Raw genomic sequence first — 23,784 nt, forward strand, 5'->3', positions numbered from 1 at the left:
TGTGATGTTATCTCATAACTTGAGCTAGCATATACAATAAAAGTGATGATATTTTCTGCCATATGATTAAACTGGGTGAAAAAAAAATCTTTGGGGCTTGTGTATGCATGAGCTAAAATTCCTGCAGGGAGCTTATGGCCAAGCTTGCAGATGACTAAATTGATTTGTTTTCAGAAGTGCTGAATGAGTATATAGCAAGACTTCCCACCTGGCTCTTGCTTGTCTGATTATTATTATTATTTCTAATATTTATAAATATATATATATATATTCTAGAATGTAGAGCAGATCCTTATTAATGTTTTCTTCTCTCTCTGGGCAAGATAACTGAGGGTGACCTTACAAAAGACTCGTCTTTCATTTCTATGAAAAGAGCTTGTCTACCAAGGAAATAACTTGGCTTGAAGAATTGTGATTGCATTTAAATGAGACTCCACAGGAGAACTAAAAAGAAATATTTAAAGCAGAATAAGTACAAGCTATTGAACTTAAAACCATAATAAAAATGGTTTGTCTGCAACTGTTTTCATTCATACTGCCCAAATATGCTTGTTACAATGCTGTATATTTGTGTAGGTGAAATCTGTAGACTGGCATAGGCAAGGGAGTTGGTCTTGCCTCGTCCCTTTACCCCACCAGCATTTTTCTGGTGCCCTTGTTTGTGTTATGCCTTGTGAAAGGGAGTAGAAAACTTGTGGTAGTGCTGGTTGCAGGGTGAGATGAGAGAACTCTTTCTGTTGTATTGGAGCGTGTGCTGGGGTACATAAAACCTGAATGGTTTATGTCTTGCGTTAGAAGTGTCATATGGGGTGGAAACCAGAATCAGCAGTGGGCAAGGTACCTGCTCTTTTCTATGCTCTCTGAAGAAAGAGAAAAATCAATGATAAGCTCTGGTACATACACTTAACAGAATACAGACTGAGATGTTTGATGACATGAAAGCATATCTTTATAAAGTCAGAATGCATTTCTGGTTTCGCTGGTGGGTACCACTAAAGGCTTTATACTAATGCTGTTATTGGGGGCAGCTGCATTATAGCACTATTTACTTATTTATTCACTGTAGTGACAGTTGTATTTCATGTAGCAGCTGCTGAAGCCAAGACTATTCAGCAAGGGCAAAATGTGATAAAACTTCAATGAGGTTTTCTTGTGTGATATTAAGTTTTAATTTTTTGTAAAGGAACTAATATTTTTTAGGTCTACTTTCAGACTCTTCTGTAGTATTATCAAAGAATTTCAATAGCTACTAGTTAGGAACATCAAATTCACTTTATTGCATTTGTCTGCCCTATGTGTATATCTATTCTGGTGTGTGTGTATGCAACTAGCTTTATAAATGCTGAATGTATAAAAGCCATTAGTAGGATAGAAACAGCTCGCTCACCCCATGTTCTGAACACTTCTAACATTTTGTAATTCCTTTTAGTGAAATAAGGGTTTAGCCCCTGGGCAGAGGGTAGAGAAAACCCCAGTGTAGTATGTAAATTATTGAGGAAACTTGACACGTATGGAAAATGGTTATCTGCTATCGAAGGCTTATTGATTGCTTCTAAATTTTAACTAAGTATTGGATGGGGAAAGGGCAAGTTCTACCTTGGAGGATACCAATAAGATGCTTGGGTTAGTGCAAATGTGCCTGGAATCTCTGCTGTTTCAGGGTTTTTATTCTGCTGTTATTAATGCAATGTGTTTTGGTGTAGTGATTTCTGTTTTGCTGGAAAATGGATCAGACTTCTAAAGCGCCTTTTTCTTTTTTTTTCTCTCTCTCTTTTTTTTTTTTTTTCTTTTTGTACTGTTTTTATGGGAAGTCCTGGGCTTTTTCTCTTGGCAGATGTACTCTCTTGAGTAGATCCAGTGCATTTAGTCACTTCATATAAAAAAAAAAAAAAAGTCCCCATTCAGCCTGTCTGGGGAGAGCCTGCAATGAAATAGCCAAATATGTGCTTGCACTGGGTTGTGGTGGCTGGCTCCAGCATCAGATCTGCTGCATGGTTGCAGAGAAGTTGGTGGTGCTGGGTGCCAGTTTGTGTTTGGGCACAGGCTGCAGGTTAGAGCTTGGACGCTTTGTTGTCTAGTCCTCATCTGTGTGAGAAGTTTGGCTGCTGCCCAGCAATGAATGGCACTTCAGGAAAAGGTTGTGAGGTCCGTTTCTGTGAATGACAAGTCAATTTATTTTAAAGCTGATGCTAATTGCTCTATTTATAGTAGATACTACTTTTCATCTCTTAACTCTGTAGGAGGATTTCCATAACTTCTGATGATCTACCAGCAGCAGCCACTGCAAACACCAGGTGACATTTCCAAGGTGATAGGCTCTGTATGTGTAACTAAGCCCTGCCATAGGCTGCTACCAAAGACTTTCCAGGTGTGTTCACTGTGGAGCCATGGCAGCTCTGAGAGGATGAGCTTTTGATCTGGGATTCATTGCTCCTCACAAAGAAAGGGGGCAGGATTGATACTTGAATTTCACATGTCAAAGATCTGTGAAAAGCAGTGGTGTTTTGTCTTCTGTGCACGTGATGTCCACAGGACGCCAGTGAAGTGACCAAAGTAGATGCTAATGCACTGTCTCAAGGTAATTGCCCTCTCACATCTCATTTTGCACCAGCTGTTATGTAGCTGTAGCTATGGAAAACAAGCTGCTATATATAACTGTTTTTAATATACATTAGTAACAGACATATGTTTTATGTGCTTAGCTGTAATTAACACTTTTCCAAATTTACAATATCCAGTTTCTGTGTTTATTTTTGTTCAACAGATTTAATGCTATATTCATAGAACTAGCTGGGTATTTTTCAATAAACCAAATATCAGAAAGTGGCGATTTGTTGAAACACAAGGTTTCTCAGAGAATATGGCATTTTCTATGAAATGTTTTCTGGAGAAGTCTTGGGCATGACTCCAGCATGGTTTTTGGTCTGAGGATGAAAGAGACCACTACCCTGGTCTGTAGGAAGCTGAAGGTGTGCTGGTATGAAATGTGCCACATCTGGGAGTTGATTCCTGGTGAATCTTGTCTGTTTGGCTCAGTTATGTCCCAACAGGGAATGTGGAAGCATTAAATTCAACTTAAATGAAACCCACATAGGTGTAATCATAGAAAATTTTTATTAAACTTCTGCAAGTAGTAAAAACCCCTCTGAACTCCTGCTGGTTTTGTGATACAACCAGCACTGAGTGCTGCAGGCAGTGCTGAGTGTTCGCAGCCCATCCCTGGTTGCACAGAGAGGTCTCAGCTGCTGCTCCTTCAGCGTGGGTGGGCTTCAGCAGCCCCTGCATGGACCTGTGCCCCTCAGCACGGTGTGAGCCCTACCGCTGGGTCTGAGTGGGCTTCTTCCTGGCCAGGAGTCAGAGCTGGAATAAGCAATGATGTCTTCTGCCAGTGACTTTGAAGATACTCAGGGGAAATGTCCTCCAAAACAAACAAACAACAACAAAAAAAAACCCACAGGTTCATTTAAATCCTTTTGAGCTTTGGATATCAAACGTAAAATGCTGGGTGTGCTTGCCCTTGCTTATGCTAGTTGCAAAGGGCATAAATTCACAGGAGCTAGTGAGAAGTCTGCCAAGCCCATTTCTCTACCTAAAGGGTTATAGCATAAAAGGGCACTAAAACCTTGTGCTTGCGGGAAGTTGGACAGTGACAGGGATGGGCTGATCTTCGTCAGCTACAGGGTTACCATCTTTATTCTCAAATTTGAAAAGCTGGCAGATTGTTTTCCAATGGAGAAATCTCTTAGAAACAAGACAACTCCTCCAAGACCAAATACCTTCTGGAAGAGCCAACACTTGATGTGGTTGGGCTGCCTGGGGTATTCAGAAAGGTATTTGTTTCCTTCACGGGCTTATGGGGTGGCATTGCTTCTTTTCATGCTTCTGCTGAACTTTCCTTTAGGACTGGCTGTTCCCCTTTCTGATGCCCCAGGCTTATAAAACAACAAAAAGTTGTTTGGGTCCCCACATCTTTAACCATATTCTGTGTATCTGCTCGTTCCTAAATGGTAAAGAAAGCCTCAACATCTCACTTCTGGCTCCTCCACTTGTTGTAGAAGTCCAGTAGAACAATACTGTATTCTCTGCCGGTACTGCATCTCTATTTTGTTGTACCTCTGAGCTGTATTTCTTTGAAACTCGATGCCATAGTTTCCACCATTACCTTTCCTACATAGGGTCTGACTTTGAAATGTACATTTTCACCACTGTGAAACCATCTGCTATGCGTGGGGAATTAGCATTACTAGACATAATGTTTCTTTATAGCTATCTAGAAGTGTGCCCAAATAGTGCAATGTAACCAGACATAATAAGATTTAAATGCCTGTTCAATGCACAGAGCTGTGGTAAGGCCATTTTCACATCATTTTGCATTGGATTACATTATGTTGTATTGAATTCCATTTCAGGTTTGTTTGCTGGTATCATACAGGACCTGCTATTGTTATCACCTCAGATGCATGTGTTTTTAATGATAATATTCTGAGATTCAGATATGTTTGAATTTACATAAACTGGACAATGAATGTGATAGATATAACTGCCTTGTATTCACTGCACAATGAAAGCATGCATGTGGGTAGACACTACAAAGCAGTAAATTTGCTGTAAATCCACACTTAACCTCCCAGGTGGAACCTGTTTGCGTAGCTATATCTAAGGGTTGTCATGACTTAGAATAATAATAGCTATAGTTGTTCTTTTCATATATCCACAGCATTTGTTGGTCTCTGAGCTTGCTGTATACGTTTTTTTCACAATTGCTATCTATCTTTAAAGTTTTTCTTTCTCCTTGTACAGAATGTGTCACATACAAACCAGGTTGCATTCTTTTCATACAGTATTGAATTACACATCCATGGGCATTGTAATAAAATATATATATATATATATATTTTTTTTTTTTCCTTTTCTGATAGCTGGTAGCATTCTGTGTCTTTTGGTGCTTTAGCTCCATTTCAAATATTAACTGATTCCTAGCCCATCATTTGTAGATTACCACAATCTGTAAAATGCAGAAGTTAAAATTGAGGCAGGGAGGTTAACTTGCTGCAGATGTCAGTGGTATAGCCAAAAGCATGAATTAATCATTGCAAGCATCCTTGTAGAACCATTAGTGCAGAATCCTGTTAGGCATCTGAAGTGTGGGATTTTCCAGCTCCCAGATCTCTAAGTTGTGCCACTAATCTTCATATTTTTTTTTCCTTTCTGTGTTTTTCTTGCATCCCTGATGATGACTGTTCATCTAGTGATGCATATCGAACTGCTAGTTATGTTTCCATACTGTCAGAATATAAAAACTACTGATGTTGAAAAATGTGGGGATACCTTTCCCTTCCCCCCTCTTTCTTTTTCCTGCTAGCCAAGTTGTAAATGATTGGCATTGAAAGAAGGGAGAATGCATGGCTGAAGAAATGCATACTGGAAAGCTGATAAGCTTCTAATGTCCTTTTACTTCCTGGCACGCTGTAAGGGACCAGAAACTTGTTTTGAACACAATTTTTAATTTTATGAAATGTTGTTGGCTGAGAAAAGACTGAGACCAAAATATTGGTTATAAAATGCCTCATCGCTATTTTTTTTATTCTGGCTGCTAGTGTCCCCCAAAAAGTGTCTATCTGACACGGGGCCTTGGTGTTCAGTGCAGAACTGTAGAGAAACCCAATTCCAGTCTCAGCATGCCGGGACAGCAAGCAGCTGCTTTCTTGTATGTGCTTGCCATCAAAGAGCAGATCCTTTCTCCATACCAGTGGACCAGTGTACTCTTTAAAAGTGCTTTTCATGTCAGAACTAACACATGATGGTGAAGAACAGGAATCTTCACCAAATCTGCCTGGCTCAAGAAAAACAGATACTGTTGGCCTTGGTTTCTTACTCATTTTCCTTCCACAAAATTATTCTTGCAAGGAAAATTATACCATCTTTTCTATTTATATTCTCCCCACTAGCCCCTACTACAAACATCACAACTGCTAGCTCCGGCATAGGTTGATAAATAAGAACAAGACAGAATTTGGGGTCCATGATTTTGGCTACAGAGTACTGCAAATGTTAAAGGTTCAGCTGGGCACCATGCTGAGATGTTAGACAGCATTTCTCTCCACCTCTGCAAAAGGAGGAACGTAAGTACAAAAACCCAATGGGAATTAACTCTGTTGAGAGGAGTGGAAAGATTTATAAGTCTTACAGGTGATAACAGCGAGTCATAGAATCATAGACATGTACATCTGCCATTTGAAAAAGCAGGTGAGGTACTCAGGAAAGAAAGATACCTGTTGGAAGAGTTCCCACAATCATGTAACAAAATACATGTTGAAAACATTTTTGTATCCAATAGAATGACCTGCATCAGCTTTGTTCTTTTTATTTGAAATAAATAACAAAAGCTGCTTTTACTGGGCAGGTTTCTACAAAAGGATACTTCTTTCAGTATCTTTGTCATCCTTTGAAACTATGGAAAGTTTTTTTTTTTTTTCTTCTCTCTCCTTCTCCAGATCCTTTAAATACATTTGGGTCTGCATTGGACATAAGCAGCATGAAGCATTTAGACTTAGCATTTTGCTAGTAAGTCTACGACTTAGAGGTGACGTTGGCTGGGTCAGAGCGTGATTAAGTTCTGTTTTGGTTGCATCTCTTGGCTGTGAGATGGTGTTACAGCTGGTGAAGGGAAGCTTGGGTACTCCAAATGCGCTGCTCTCTAGGGTCTGTGGGTAGGTTTTTGGGAAGTTGGTGCTGTGAACTGAATTGTGGTTTCAAGCCTGTTTTGTGCAAGCTGCTGAAGGTGCACGCAATATGCTTGGGTTCTGTTCTCTTGTGGTAGATTCAAATGGGTATCATACAGTCAGGAGGCTTTTATCCTGTTCTCCCCCTTCCAGAGTGTTTTCCCTGCCCCACAATTACCTTCCTATTTTCCCCCATCCTCTGCTTCTCCAGAGCTGTGCTCCCACGCCTTGGGAGGGTGGTATGCATCATGTGGAAGATGAAGTTCTTCCAACAGTGATTACCAGACTGACCAGAAGGTGCTGGATGTGTACCTGATAACTTTGGGCGTTTTGCTTTAGTGTTTCAGGACAATTATTTTGTGTCTCTTGGCCATTTGTCTCAGGCTGGTGGTGTTTTTTTTTTTTTTTTTTTTTTTTAAAGTCGCTGACTAAAAGCATGGCTGGCCACAAAATCCTCACATACCGATCACTATAACTGGTCATGTTAGCCTGGCTAAGGTGTAACCACATAGACAGGAATGAAGTTGCTGCAAAACATATGTGGCTCTTGTGGCATGTAAAAGAACTCTTAATCCCATGGAGTCCCATTGACACTGAAGGCAGACAGAGGTAGGATAGACAAGATGTGAGGCAAAGAAGAAAGAGAACATAATGTTATCCTTGTCAAACAAGATGGATCACTTCTATTTATTTCTAGAGATATGCAGGATTGCATTTAGGACTCTTATGAGAAGCAACCGCTAAAGTCAATCCTGCTTTCCCCTAGACAACGGGCAGACTGTCTCTGGGTGACAAAGACCCTCTGACAGGTATCAAAGCAAGCGAAGCTTGCTGTGCCACACTTTGCAGAAAATAAAATTGGGCTCATTCTATAAATCTCCTTCTCTAACCCTTTTTGGTTTTTCTTCTGCACACATCAGAGGATGTGATTGTCATTAGATATATTTGTTTGCCATGTCAGTTAAGTGAAAAGTTTTACTCTGGTGCTGCAGCTTGTTTCAAGCCCCTGCTCATGCTGTGTTTCAGCCTGTGCTTTGTTCCCAGCCTGCAGGTGCGTGCATGCACATGAGCAAGAGCTGGCTGTTACTCCTGTGGCATCTCCCATGACATTTATCTTCCTCTGCTGTAACTCTTGCTCAAGTTCTGTCCTCCCTGCCTGCAGTGGCCTCCTGCTATGAGGCTGGTCTGATGCAGGTGGTTGCTCCACTCACCCAGTTACAAAACATGCCGGGTAAATCTTTAATGCTGATCGGAGGCTGCTGCTGGATTCTGGACTTTGTTCTTGGCCTGAATAGTGGCACAGATTTCTTGACCCTTCTCTGTGGCCTCTCTTTACTGCTCCAGAGCATGCCAGCCTCATCCTCTAGCTTGCAGTGTCTCCTGTAGCTGTTAATGCATCACTCCATGCACCAACCATTCTGTTAGCAAATACGTGTTATCCCAAAAAGCCACCTCTCCAACAATTCTACCTCAATTGTGCTGTCCTCACATCCAAGAGTTGGAGTAGGAGTTGGACTCAATGATCCTTATGGGTCCCTTCCAATTCAGGATATTCTATGAGTTTCCAATAGGAACCAAAATTCTGTCTTGTTCTTATTTATCAAACTATTTGGTATCTATTTGTCTGTCACTTTATTAACACAACTTCTTTTCCTGTAGTGCCACCTGCACATCCTGAAATGTCTAGGGCAGTGCATGGAGCACTGGGTGCAATCAACAGTAAATAACAGCCCAGGTAATGGAGTTGATTCATGTACAATGAAGAGAAATGAAGGAGTTAAAACTTCTTAGAAATGGACTGTAGATGGAACTGAACTGTGCCGGTGCTGAGCCTCTGAGATCTATTAGTTTTGACAACCTCAGTTATTCTGGTGCTTCTCATCATCTGTAAAGTTAACAAGGGCTGATAAGAGATGATGAGGCACCACACGGGTTTGTATTTCAGAACTCATAAATATTTCACAATACCATTTTTCTTACAATCAGATACATTAATTTGTCGACTGTAGATGTTGCTGAACATTCACTTGGTGCAGAGGTTTAACAAAGGCACTGCAAGGATAAACATTTTTAAATCAGCAGATAGAAGCCATGGGTTGTACTGTGTGCTCAGCTGTTACATGTTTTCCAATGCATGTTTTAATTTTACTGAAATTGTTGATTTTTGACCTGCTTTCTTCCTTGAAAATACATTATGATTCATAGGCAACCCCCTCCTCCAGCTGTATTTTTATCCCTTTTTGGTGTGACTTAGTAATTTCATAGTAGCAAGTCAGATACCCAAGGGTGAATTTAATTTGAAACAAACCTTACTCTTGGCAGAACAATTTTTGCAAGGGGATCAAACAATATAACATACAATTTTCTCAGGCTGCACGTCACCTGGAGATGCCTGCAACTCAAATTAAGTAAAGGTGCTCTTTGAAGCAAAAAAAAAATAATTCTATGAAATATAGTGTGGACAAACTCTCCAAAGTACCAGTTATTCTTTCTCCTGCTATAATAAGATGGAGCACACAAATATCACTTGATTAACAGCTGCAGTATTAATTTCCCTTTTTGGTTGCTTGACTCACAGCAAGAATCATGTCAATGCAGCAGAGAAGCAATTAAATTGATTTTAATCTTTGTCAGAGAAGATAACATGCCTCTTTCTCTTCTCATTTAAATAATTAAAGTTTCAGCAGGTATTATTTCTGGCTTTAAAGAAATTGGTATCTTAATGTAATAGAATCCTTGTAATTATACACTTAATGGGTCCTAATAAGTTAATCATGGTTTTTCATTTAAAATGTGTTTTTTTTTTCTTATTAAACTTTTATTTGCTTTGATGGTTGTCCTTTTAAGAGGGTAGAAAATATATATATATAAAAATAAAGTTCTTTAAAAAAAAAAAAACAAACCACCTTTCTTTTGCATATTCCTACATGGCCTTTCACATTCTTTTCTAGTGACATAGTGGTATTTCAATACATGCTTTAAAAACTCTTATCCAATGCAGCTTTCTGTTATGCTACAGTTAATTATTTTGTTGAAAAAGCTTCATATAATGAGGAAAAACAAATATTCTTTTATCTTGTTGTAGAGCAAACTCCAATTCAGCTGGAGTACAGCGAATGTTTCTTTGTCCCCTTTGATCCAAGCTGTTAGGCAGTGTTTGGGGTCCTCCAGGTTATTCCCATTAGGTGGAAAAATGGATGGTGGAGTCAGGTGCGCCTTTGATGCAGTGCTCTGCGTTTACACAGCACGCATGGTCTCTGTCCCCGTGCCCAGTACGAAGGCAGTGTCTTGCCTTGCAGTGCCAAACTTGGCAGCACTTTACCCCCAAATCTTTCTTTTGGTAACGACTTGAGATGGTGAAGTAATATATTTTTCCCCCTTTTATTTTGATCTCTCTATTTAGAGCAGAATTGCCCAGCAGCCTTATGTCGTTTGTTCTGGTTTTCTGACTGGAAGAGGCTTAACCTTTGTGGCCAAGGAAATAACCGAAAGCAGACTATGTTTCTCCCGGGCACGCCGGGGTGCTCTTTTCATGCAGGAAAAGCCCGTTTGCCTTTTGAGGTGGACACCTGTCTGGAAAGGACTGTTCCCAGGAGACCCTGGCAGATGGAAGTGCTGTCGCTGAAGGCCGTGTGCCCTCTGAGGGTGCCAGGGGACTGGCCACGTCAGGCCTGCCACCAGGTCACCCAGCACCCGCTGCCTCGCAGCAGCACCAGGCCGCCTTCTCCACTGATGCAATCGAAGTGCTGTGTCCTTAGTGTGTGTGGGCCCAGCACAAAGTCCCCAGGCACCACAAAGCTTTGTGTGTGCCCTTGTGTCCCGTGGAGCCAGGGTTGCCAGCCCTGGGGAGATGAGGACAGCTCGTGGCACGTGCTGATGGTGGTCAGGCAGGTGGCCTGCTCCTGCCCTGTGGGGCTGCAGCCTACCTCCCTTGGGTTTCCTCTTCCAGTGGGGGGTGGTTGGCAGAGGGCAAACATACCGAGGAGGAACTGCTTTACAAGATTTAATACAAAAAGATTTAGAGATACTAGAGTCGGCAAATCATGAAATCCACCTTAGGAGGAACAAAATTTGGTCATGTTTTCCCAGAATTCCTCATTGCTGGGTGACCTTAATGGAGAATGTTTTGTTTATGATGGCATTATTCAGCTTTCTGAGTTTGAGCTGAAATCTATTATATCCCTTTTTAAAAGTATTTTTTTTTTTGTTTTGTTTTGAGTACAAATTATAGTAGTGATGAGCAACACCACACATAAGCAGCAGGGAGCACACCAGCATCTGATTTATGCCCAAGCTCAAGAAGAGCATTGTATTTCTTATTTATTACTATATCATTAGCATTCTTACGATTTTTTTTTTTTTGTCTAGAAAAGTACTTCATAGTTTCTCTTTGAAAAGGTATAAAATCGCATCTAAGATGTCTTGTTAGTACTGCTGTGATTTGGAAGCTGCATCAAAGTGACAGACTTTTCTTGGTTTTCATTACTGGAAGCACTCAACTCAGGCAGGGGGGTGGATTTAACATACATTTAAAACTACATGGGTGCTGCTCATGGGGCTTGTGTGTACCCTTACATCCCAAGATACTGAAGTGGTTCATAAAATAGCAGGAGAAGTAGAGGAAAGCACTTGTGTTTGCAGTATCTCAGCCTGGTTCTAGTATCTCTGCTAGTGAAGTTAATGCAGAGTGCTTGCCAGACTCAAGATTCACATTGCTTTGCTTGGCAACCACCTTCACTTACCCTTTGAACTCCAGAAACCGCTGTGTGTGTTCACAGCCATGCACGCTCCAGTGGTGCAAATACATTTTCCTAGAGCAAACATGGAATTCAAGTCTGCGGTTCTTTTTCATCTCCATTTTATGAAAGGATCTGGCTGGGTGGATGTGTGAGCACATGAAGCAAAAAAATCCACTTTTCTGTGGGCAAACAACTTACATGTGCAAGGAACCATCCCTCTGTTGTTCAGGCAATGCCTCTGTGTTCTGCATAGGTACAAAAATGTTTATAATTGAACTTAAAAATCTGTTTCATGTGGTCTAATATGACCAATTAACTTAGTCTCATCTCATTTGTATCATTGTACCATATGGTGTGTGCACAGGCAGAGACTTAGCCCAGACAGAAATTTTATGGAAGAGAATTGCAAATGGGAAAGGGAGAGAGAAACAGGGTGGTTAATCAGCAGAGGCGGGGTTCTTGATAAATACATACTGTTTACCCTACACAGGGAAAAGATACGTAACAGATGCTGAATTCTTTAGCATGATTGGTGGCATAGCACATGATATCAACAGAACTATGAACAATGTAAGTGATGTAGTATGTAGGAAGGGCTACTCTTTAACTAAGAACCAAGTAGGAAAGGATATTGCTTGTTGCCTTGCCTACCGAGTCATTACTGTGCACATTACAGGCAGTCTGCAGATAAAAGATAATACTGTCTGAATGGACTGACATTAGCAATTATTGTCTATGTTTTGCTCTTTGTTTTTCCCCTTGCAGAATCTGTGCTCAAAATATGATTGCAATTGCTTTGCTGGTATAAGTTTCTGTAGGACAAATCTACTGTATTCCCAATTGCATCCTAAATTCTTGATCAGAAATATAGAGATATAAACTTTTATCTGAGTGAATTTGGAGACATCATTTTGAGAATAATCTCTTTTGGTCATCTGGGGCTCTTAAATGGCAGCCGATGAATATTTACCGCTAGTAGCATAGTGCAGGGATGGCTTAACTTGTGTAGGCAGCGTCTCTAAATGTGTTTTTTTTTTTCTTTTTTTTTTTTTTTTTTTTTTTGTGTGTGTGATTAATGCAAATGAGACTTTCAACTTTACTGAAAAATGCTGCAGACTGAGATTTCCTTATTTTTATAGTTCTTTCAGTGCCTGACTTACATGTCAGACAAATCCAGAAGCCCCAAACCAGGAACCTGAATTATTGCTTCTGGTCAAAATTTCAGTAAGTCTGACATAAAATGGTTTGTGTAATGAAAATCATGTGGTAGCAGACATCACTGATAGATGAATTTGTTGTATTTGATGAGATACAATTAGGAACCAATTTGGCAGAAACCCTTCATACTATATGTAAGGAGTCATAAAATACAGTCAGCAAAAATCTATAGCAAATGTCTGTAATGACATCTATATGAAAAAATTAAAATTTTACATATCATGTATAAAACCCTTGCAACACCTCTTCATTACTGTGTGTGTTAATAATGCCCTCAGTAATCATGCGTGACGCACGCTGTTATCGGCATGCCAAAGATTTTCAGTTGTCTTTGTCACTTCACTTATTTGAATATTTTATCTAGGAGTTGGTGATTGAAATCAGCTGGTGTTTGTGTTCAGAATGAAGCTGTACTACACCTTACATCTTATCTGTGTTGGAGCTGAACAGCCTCTGCAGAAAGAATTTTTTTTTTTTCCAAAAGCAAATTCAGATGTCCTGTTAGTAGTGTAGATCAAAATATTTCTTAGTTGCAGATGCAATAATTTCAGTCTCTTAGTTAGCCTTACCTTGTCTTCATCTACCTACCCAACTCCTTCTCAAGTTAAAACCAAACTGGTTTTAACATGTAGTTTGACGTGGTGTTTCTTAAGTACCTATATAGTTTCATTGCCCAGTGACAGGAGGCTGGTCTGGATTGCCCAGGTGGTCCTCTCCCACTCTGCCTTCCCAGGACACTGAGATTTGGGCAAATCGTGTCTGGCCAGGGGACACGGCCTCTGGTGGTAGGGCTTAGCAGCAGCTCTGTGGATGTCCGATCCAGTGCTGTGTGACTTGGGCACATAGAATCATAGAATCATAGAATATCCTGAGTTGGAAGGGACCCTTAAGGATCATCAAGTCCAACTCTTGACACCGCACAGGTCTACCCAAAAGTTCAGACCATGTGACTAAGTGCACAGTCCAATCTCTTCTTAAATTCAGACAGGCTCGGTGCAGTGACCACTTCCCTGGGGAGCCTGTTCCAGTGTGCAACCACCCTCTCTGTGAAGAACTTCCTCCTGATGTCAAGCCTAAATTTCCTCTGCCTCAGCTTAACCCCGTTCCCGCAGGTCCTGTCACTGGTGTTAATGGAGAAAAGGTCTCCTGCCTCTCGACACCCCCTTACGAGGAAGTTGTAGACTGCGATGAGGTCTCCCCTCAGCCTCCTCTTCTCCAGGCTGAACAGGCCCAGTGCCCTCAGCCGTTCCTCGTACGTCTTCCCCTCCAGGCCTTTCACCATCTTCGTAGCCCTCCTCTGGACACTCTCCAACAGTTTCATGTCCTTTTTATACTGTGGTGCCCAGAACTGCACACAGTACTCGAGGTGAGGCCGCACCAGCGCAGAGTAGAGTGGGACAATCACCTCCCTCGACCTACTAGCGATGCCGTGCTTGATGCACCCCAGGACACGGTTGGCCCTCCTGGCTGCCAGGGCACACTGCTGGCTCATATTCAACTTGTTGTCTACCACGACCCCCAGATCCCTCTCTTCTAGGCTGCTCTCCAGCGTCTCATCGCCCAGTCTGTACGTGCAGCCAGGGTTTCCCCGTCCCAGGTGCAGGACCTGGCACTTGCTCGTATTGAACTTCATGCGGTTGGTGATCGCCCAGCTCTCCAACCTATCCAGATCCCTCTGCAAGGCCTTTCCACCCTCATTCAAGTCCACAACTCCTCCAAGTTTGGTGTCATCATGCTTCCTTGTGTCAAATGCTGGTCTCACCTGTTCCTGATCTGCTACACTGGCTAGCTAAAATGGAGTGGTTGGGAGCTTAAAAAACAAACAAACAAACACCACCCACAGATGGGTTGATATTTCAAGTGTATTTTCCTTTTGGAACATGCAGGATGCTGGTGGCTTGAACAGGAGGGAAGGGAACTGAAATCCCAGCTCTCAGTTGGGCTTGCCTTGGAGCACTGCAGGCCATGGGCAGTACCAAGCACTTCAGTGGAAAATGTAGTGCTAGCAGCACTAACAGTATGAACCTGGCTGTTTACAGTCAACTTGTGTGTTCCAGACTGAACAGGTCTGCCTTACTTTTGCCCTCCTTGTGAAATGGCCCGTTCTCAATACTATGAATAGAAGGTGTTTAAAGTAGCAGTGGGAGGATGTAATGTGGTAATCGGCTTGATGGAGGGCAGGCATCTGTTTAAAAAAAAAAAAAAAAAAAGCAGAATTGTGGTTGTGGTGCACAGGCCTTTAGGGCACAGTAGTTACAGTAATGGTAAGATGTGGGCCTTTAGGGAAGAAGCAGAAAATAGGTACTGACGGTTAGAGTTGCTTTTCTTGGCTTTTATGTATTTGTGCTAAGTTTTTACTAACAGCGACTGTTTTCTTTGCCTTATTTGAAGGCATTTTTATCCTGTAGTGCTTTGGTTGGGTGGTAGAGGGGGTGTAAGTGTTGGTGCTTAGTGGGAAAGAGTGTACTAGTTGCTCATGACATTTTTTTTTTCCATGCAGAGCTGTGTACAAGAACAGCTTATATTCAGCAGCCACACACAAAATATGGTCCACAAATGCTTGATGTAGTCTATGGTTAAAATAATGGTTGAGTCTGTGGTTCAGTGATATTTGTCTTCCTATGAACTTGACCCTTGCTTGCATGTTTGGCTTGTGACATGGCCTAATCAACATCTGGCCAGTCCTGGTCCTGCTTTCCATTTGAAATGTTTAGCTGTTCAGATCAACTCCCGTTTCTATATCTCGCGTGTACTTGGGTTCCATTTGTCGCTTCTCTTCACGTGGGGCCTCCAAGAAGGGCTCTGCAGCAGCCCCCTTTCAGGTCCTTTCAGGGACCCTGCAGTTCCATCTCTTTGACTTCCCAAGTATCACGGAATCACAGAATGGCTGGGGTTGGGAGGGGCCTCTGAAGATCATCTGGTCCAAGCAGTACTAGATTCTTCTCAGGTTTGCTGCTAGATTTGACAAAAGCATGTTGACTTTACAGCTTTGGTTACACTACTTCAGGAAGAACAGAGCAGTAAAGCATAGAAAAACCCTTTATCAAATGAATATCTCCAAAAAAAAAAAAAAAAAAAAAAAAATTAAACAAGAACGATGGACTTGCAGGTTAGTGGAAATATGATCAGCATTGAGAGTCCTCTGTTTTTACTATCTTCCGGGTCCTTAGTTCGGAGCATTCCTTCCACGTTTCCTGTCATGATGGTAGTGGCAAAATGACTTCTCTTTTTCAACGTGTGTGTGTGAAACAACTCCTCTTGTTCTTTATTGCTCTGCTTCTGTAGGGCAATTTTTGTGTACCAGCTGCTGATGTGAGTCTCTTGATGAGAGTTGATCAAGATCTGTGATGTGGCTGACTCTGCTCCTCCATTCTGAAAGGTGAACCACAACTGGTAATCAATATATAGATTTAATTCTGAATGTGCCACAGATGCAACCCATGGGCCGTTGCTGTAACTTCTGCAAACTCACTTTATATATCACTCTGATCACTTTTAAATATGTTGCCTTCTAATATCATTAGGATCAATGGGTAATAAAATCTTCATGAAAGGATAGGTGCACCTGGCTGACCTCTTGCATTTTATTTATTACAGTTTATGCTGTCATATTTTATTTCTGTTCACTAGTTAACTTTTCCCATCATTTTTAGTTGCTCATTATAAAGAGTTTTTTCCAAACTTGTACTACTTTTTGTTGCACCTATCTGGACCTATTCTATTTTTGCTTTCTGTGTTTGTGTGTGCTTTTTCCTCTTAAATAATTGACCATGAAAGAAAATAGCATCAAGATGTAGAATAATGATAGTTCGTCTTATTTCTCATATACAACCTAATGGTTATCTGATGATGATGATGCTTTGTATCTTCAGAACTCATGATTTCTCCAGGAGAAAGGGGTAGGGGAAAAGGAAGCAGATAGTAGCCAAGGAATATTTTTGACAGAGGTGATATTCTTTTTCTCCTTGCTGTCTTTTATTTAGTTATGACATGTTTGTTTGTTGTTCCCTGTTTATGATTTTTACAGTAGGGCTAAAAATTTTCCATTTGCATGTAGTTAGAGACTGTAAGGTTTAATGCTTTGGCTATGTGGCTTTCTGTTTCACTGATGACCCTTTGAGTGAGGAAGGTTTTATGATGACTGTGCTCAGCCATAGTGTGTGTAATTTCTTTGGGGTTTATTACTCAGTCTGTCACATTTGTGAAGTCCAAGTGAGTCCACGTCTGAGATCTAGCAGGTTGGGGTAAAAAAAACATGGATTAGCCTGAGCTTTGTTCTTAATTTTGCCATCTCCCACAATTGCCTTCTGCATCTGAAACTCTCTTCATCCCCACGTAGTACACCTGGTCTGTGTTTGTTGAGGGGAGCCCAGTGAGCTCCTGTGTGAGGAATGCAGAGGTCTCATCTCTCACTGACTTCTACTTGATTGGGTTGTGATCAACAAACCAAATGAATTATTGAGGAAACAACTGTGACATGTAAACAAAGTGCCTAAAATAGGAGCATTTTATCTTCCTACAAATGACTTCAACATTTCTAGTTTTGGAAGTCTAATTTAAAAATAATTCAGTGCTTTACTGTTTAATTCTCTTGTGCTGTTGATCTGGGAGACTTCAAAGCTACAGCAAAAATAAGGTAATAAAAGCAGACAATGACTTTGGTTATGTATTGTGTATCATAAATATTTGTGTCTCTGACTGGTTTCATTTTAGCTGGCTGAGGAAATATAACTCGCTGAAGGCGGTTACCTTTGTTCGAAGCCAACTGAGACAGCACCAGCACTCAGTAATTACAGTCGTACAGTTTCCAGGAGACTCCTTCTTCACCAGACCTGTCGTCTCGTGTCCCCATTTGTAACACTGTTCATTATATCCAACCTGCTGCCGTCACTCTGGAGCTTTCAAAAGGTATTCTGTGGGCTATCATGCTGCAGGACACGGATAATGAAATAGTTAGACGTGACTTGTATTATAATCGTCTCACCTAACTTTCATTTGGCTTGAAAAGTAGACTTAATAAAAGCAAGAGTGAAAGGCATTTTATGTTTTTAATAAGGAGTCTCATATGGTATTACCTGCTGTTTTTCATTCTGTGTCTCTTCTCATGGTTTCCTTTTGAGGCACCTGACAGAAGAAGAGCAGTGAACATCTCTTAATCTTAAAGCTTTTTGAAAAACTGCAGTGGTAATCAACACTACTGATCAGTAATTTCCAACTGCAGTGAGAGTGACTTAAAGTTTTTACATCTGTATTTTGGTTCTTAAAGAAAACTGTTTCCTGGTGAAAATAGTCCTCTCCATAAAAAAAAAATAATTTTATATATATATATATAAATCTGCAAATCCTGAAGCAAAACATTGCTTTAATCACTTATTTGCAAATTTGTTTATAGTATTTACTTACAAACTTGTAAAAATCAGTCTACTTTTGCAGTGTCTCAGGTTAGGCTGTAAAGGAGTTTGTGCTGCTCTGCCCTGTGGCAGGATAGAGCCATCCACTAAATAAAGCTTCAGAAATTCTTAGAAGTGTAGCAAATGGAGACAAGATCAAATAACAAAACCTGAGATCTGGGTATGTCAAGAGCACTGAAAAATAGCATTGCAATGTAAACCAGAACTCTTTATTATAGTGCTGTAATGTTTTTTTTTTTTTTTTTTTTTATTTAAACAGGACAGCCATTTTTAGACGTGATCCATAGTGTAGCTTCAGGGAAGGCCCATCCTTACAGTTTCAAACCCAGATTGGTGCATGCGCCACAATGCAGGAGCAAGTTGTCACAGGTCTGAGGGCAAGGCAAGTGGGAGGTGGTTGGGTGGAGAAAGGGAAACAGCCTCTGTAGGAACTCACAAATACAAATGCGATTTCTGGAGTCATATGCACAACTGGACCAGCCTAGTTATATGGGAGAAAAGCTCTGTATCCTGGAATGGGCAGCTATGACTTCAGTGGAATGCAGGCATAACTGCATTCAGTGAATTCAGTGATTCAGTGAAATGGGAGCTTGTTGAAGAATACTTGGTGCTCTCTGTAAAAGGTGGAAGTGGTGTTGGCCAATGGTGCAAAACACTCTGGGGGGTGGGCAGCTGGTTTCCTTCCACTTTGATTAAGGACATCTGCACTTCAGTGTGCACCGTCTCCTAATTCTGTTGCCACCTTGCTTTGTACACAAGACCAGATATGTGCCACCAATGATGCTACTTTTTAAACTGTTAAATGATGGTATTCGTCCTTCTCCTTCTCACAACCAGTAGAAGTTGCATTTCCTGTAAGCTCCAAGCATGCATTTTTGCATTGTCTTCTACTTAGCATTATCCTAAACTCTTCTCAAAAGCTGAAATTGGTGGAGCACTCTGATACTCATAATATTAGTTCCTCTGAGTAGAAGACAGCATTACTTAACCACTGGCTTGTTTTGACAGTTCTTGATGGATTGGTTCAAGTACTCATGTCAAGACTTTGTTACGTAAATGTCTTTTCAGCTCTGGAGGAGGTATTTAGGTGATGGCTGGATTTCATGTTTGTTTACTTGGCTTGGAAAAGGCATGTGGAAAAGACAAATACCTTCTTGATCATGCAAGACGATCTTATGTTTCTATGTTTATAAATGACCAGAGAAGGAAATGGAGACATCTAAATGGTGATGGCATTAGACAAGAGCTAGCCAAAAAATGTTTAATAAAAATACATGTAAGAAATATTTTACTTGGATTTACTGCTTAAAGATCTCTATCCTTGGAGCAATACTGGCCTTCCACCCCAAAAAATAAACCAAACAAACCAACCCAAAACACACACAGACACACACACAAAAACAACAACAACAAAAATACTACCTGTCATACTTTCCCCATTCATAGCCTCCAAGATTTCCTAAGCATCTTCATACCTGATTAACTACTGACCTCTTAAAATCTTCTCCTCCGTTCTGCTACCTATTTTGCAGATCCAGCAAAACCAGGTTTATCCTTTCCTGCTGAGAATTCTTAAGAGCTGGCTAAGAGTTAGTTCTTGGAAACTGAATGGAGCCCTACGTTGCCTCAACAGCCTTTTAGCTACTTCCACTTGCGTTGACCTTTTCTTCACAACTTTGCTGTTGGTGCAGTTGTAGCCAGAAATGGTCTGCTTTCAATTCCTTTAGCCAGATAGCACCTCTGCCGTATGAAAGGGAATGCTGCCTCACTGGGTTGAACAACCCAGCTACTCAGTAAAATATCCTTCTTTACAGTTACAGGAAATTGAGTGAACTGTAATTTGTTGTACTATATTTAGTGGCTGTTATAATACATCCTTTCTGTACCTAAAAACATTTCTGTTAAATGTGGTTTCAAGAAAGGCCTCTGCAGAAAGAAATATTCAATCCATTGAAGTCAGTGACACATCTGGTTGAATTCATTAAGAGCAAGATTCAACCACCAGTTTGCAAATCAGCTCAAAGAAAAAAAAAAAGCCGTAAAATTATTTCCAGGTTACTCTCCCATGTGTTGCTAAAGCTTTGTGCTCCTTAGACCAGCTATGACTGGCTGCTATGTGCTTCACAGCCAAAAGTGCTGATGGACTTCTTCATGGGTGATGGTCAATACCTCTCTTTTGTTGTTTGTCGTCTGTGTTGAAAAGGACAGAATAGTATTAGAATAGAGTAGACTAGAACCTCAGTCTACAGGGAAATGACTTGCTGCCTCATACCCTGAGTAGGAGGACTGCTGGACAGTGAAGTAGATATACTTCACTCTATTTATGGGTTACTCTGAGGTCTGAGTTACTTATGGAAGAACTAATGTTCCTTGGAAATGTCAGTCAACTTTTCATTTTAATAACATGCCTGGTTGAATTCAAAACTGGCATTTTATATTGACACTGTGCATGAACTGACATGTCATTATACACATGCTAACCTAGATTTATAAAATAATAAAATCATTGTGGTTTAAATTCCCACAAAATATTGATGGAAAAAGTGTTATACTCTTTTGGGAGTAGCTTACTTGCTAATGCTTGCCATTTTTTACTGACCTTATTGTGAATGCAACCTTGCTGCAGGCTCCTGCAAATTGGAGCTCTGCTACAGTATTTCTGTTCAGTTAATACCTGCAGAACCACATACTTACTGTAAGAGCACTCTTTTCCTCCCTTGTTTCTGGAATACATTAGCCTAATAACCAAAATGACAGTCTAGAATCTTACATCTTTATTTATTAATGCATTTCTGGGTTCTGTTCTGTGATAAGAGGAATGGTGACTTCATTCAGCATATGACATTGACAATTTCCTTCCATTTTGGTATTCATCTACCTGTAGAAAAAAGAGCTTGAATCAAGAAGAGAGTTTTCTTTTATTTGCTGTGTTTAAAGTACAGCTATGTTAAGGAAATGTGAAGGTTGCAGAGGCATAATTTCAATAGGAGGAGATTCCAGGATTAATGTTATCAGTGCCACATGATTTGGGACTTTATTTTTCATGATACCACCTTTTATTTTTATTTTTTACAGTTTATATACTATTTCAGTTATACAACACAGAAATGCTAGTAATGTTATTTCAGTTTAAAATGTTGTTCAAGTAGTTCAAGTATGGGAAAGGGTAGATATCCTTGGGGAAACTAAAGACAGTCTCATTTTGTATCTACTAAGTCAGGGAGGGTGAAATGATTGAAGGAAGACAACAAGGACGTATTCATTTGGAAGAAGTTCTTATTCTCCCCTGTTAGTTATGGTGTTACTTATCTCTGAAAGGTAGGAAGGAGATCACTTCATAGCAGATCATCCACTGTAAAGTAATTAGAAATTAAAGAATTTCAACAGCTGTGTGACAGTATTGTCCTACATGGGAAGAAAGAAACCGAGTGATAGACCTTTACTTGAGCTCTTTTAGTGTGAGTTGTTCTTCATATATTTATTCAACAATGGTATTTCGTGATCTTAGGCTGAGGATGTCTCAGAGTTTTTATAGAGCTGAATTATGATTTTACCGTTGTGGTAACATTTTTATTTTAAAGTCACTGATACAGTTCACTCAAAAACTATATCTAGACCATGTTTTTGGAAGAGGCTGGATGATCACAAACTTCACCAGCCATTGAGTTTGTGCTGTTTCCTCTTCCTCTGTCACTTGAACTGTAGCGTGGCTTACCCATCCCGAAGGTGGTTTGGGTTGGATACAGGCACAATGCTGGTGAGTTCTGTGTATCTGTGTATATTCTAAAAAAAGAAAGAAATAGCTAAGTCTGCAAAAATGACTTAATTTTCTCCTGTATTTTCAAAGTTTGTGTTATTTCTCTTTAGGGAATGTCTACTTGTGTTTCAGTACAGTAAAGTAGGATGGCTGCTGGAAAAATCATCTAACAAATTTTTTGTAAAGATAATATATTAAGCATTTAAATGGAAGCAACAATTTCAAAGAAATATGCCTCTGAAAGAGGTAATGTCAAGTTGCCCTGAAGTGATCATGTCAGATCAAGGCCTGTGAAGAAATACAGATGAGCCAATCAAAGTTGTCTTGGGCAGTAAGTGTCAGGGTCATTAAAGGCAACCTTCAGAAACAGTAATGAATTAATTTTCTAAGATGATAGAGACAGAAAGTGAGAGAGGAACTGAAACTATGACACTTGTCTTTGAATTTAAAAAGGACACAGAAATTGAGGGAGAACAGTACTGAGGTGGTAAGGGAGGCACAGGGAGCTTGTAATGATCTTGTCGCTTGTGTTCCACGGTAATGTGCAGTTCTTTCCTTCCTGCAGAGATTTCTATTGAAATTACCTATATCTATTCTCTTCTAATAAACCGGCGTGTAATTAGTTGAACCTGAGTTGGTTTCTGAGATTTTCTTTGGAAAGAAAAATAGAACTAGCTGTTATCAAGTAAAATGAATCTGATACTTGACTTCAGAAGAGGCTGAATTAGAATAAGTCTTATATCTTGAGATTTTTGTGAGAAATAGAGAATGTTACATGTAACTCTGAAAAAAACAGGAGAAAATAACTTGGCGTTTATGCTGGTGAATAGAAGTACTGCAGTTCATACAAAATGGGGTGGTTTAGTTTTCTATTTGAAAGAAAAGAAATATGGTGGGTTAGTGATATGTATGGAGTTCAGAAGCATTAGAATATATACACAGATTTGAAGGTAAAAGTCACTTTGGTTCAATAAGTCATTTATAAATAGCTTTGAAATAAAATAATGATATTTTAGAAGCAAATGTTATGCATTTTGAAGAGGTAACTTTTAAAATACTTCAATAGTTTTCACATGATTAATCGTTTTTGACTTGAAACCTAATAGATGTTTTTTCTTTCCTTTTTAGAAATGTCAGAGGAAGCCATATTATGAACAATAAAGGAAATAGAAAGACAGACTTTGTTGCTCTAATTCTTTCCAGAATTATGTACAATTCTACTAATGTTATTGTTCTCCACCCACCCACTCCTCTTTTTATAGATGGTTATGGATTAATGTGCGAAAATGGAAATTTAATTTAGGTCTAAGCAAAGTATTTCCATGGAAATAACAGCGTTGTTGATGTCCTTTGCTTTGGGAAATGTCCTAGAAAACACAATCCATCAATTTTTCATCTGTCTAGACACAGGCCAGAAATAATGATGATCTTTGCAAATGAGTGCAGTATTAATAGGAACCTTTGTACTTGGATTTTCATGATTATAAGCAGCTGCGATTTATAGGGGCGTGTGTCTTTGTATACAGATATGAATTTCCTGGTATTTAGAAATTTTCATTTTCCTATTTCAGTTTTTCTTACAATAGAGTAGATGTTTATCAAGCGTAAAAGTTTCTATGGAAAGCTTTTAGTCTGCAAACTGTTTGACATCATTTTTAGGTTTAGCCATTTATCTAGTACCACTCAGAAAAGTAAGTACTGTGTAAGTGTGTATGATCTTCTGTGAGACTACTGGCTTTCTTGAGATTATTCATAATCAAAATTCTAAACAAGCTTAAATACTTCAAGAGTTACTTCTCCGGAAGGATACTTGAAAGATAAAGAAATATCATTCATAAGGTAAATTTTTCACTATATTTTCATAACACTGTGTGGACATACATAACTTTTTGCTGGCAGATGCATATTGATGGTTCTGGTGAAGCTAAGAAATCATA

General features: G+C 39.9%; 2 long non-coding RNA genes across 8 annotated transcripts in view; one reads left to right on the forward strand and one right to left on the reverse strand.

Moving 5' to 3' along the window:
• LOC106016837 (uncharacterized) overlaps positions 1–23,784 on the forward strand; it is a 120,500-nt gene that overhangs the window by 41,474 nt on the left and 55,242 nt on the right. The gene's annotated exons all lie outside the window — the stretch shown is intronic.
• LOC140003092 (uncharacterized) lies at positions 17,495–18,153 on the reverse strand. Its single transcript, XR_011811076.1, has 3 exons — positions 18,083–18,153; positions 17,755–17,803; positions 17,495–17,607 (listed from the first exon to the last, which is right to left on the reverse strand). It is a non-coding gene; the product is annotated as an uncharacterized lncRNA (long non-coding RNA).

Source organism: Anas platyrhynchos, chromosome 8 (genome assembly GCF_047663525.1).
Source record: "Anas platyrhynchos isolate ZD024472 breed Pekin duck chromosome 8, IASCAAS_PekinDuck_T2T, whole genome shotgun sequence".
In the NCBI taxonomy this organism is placed as follows: Eukaryota; Metazoa; Chordata; class Aves; order Anseriformes; family Anatidae; genus Anas; species Anas platyrhynchos.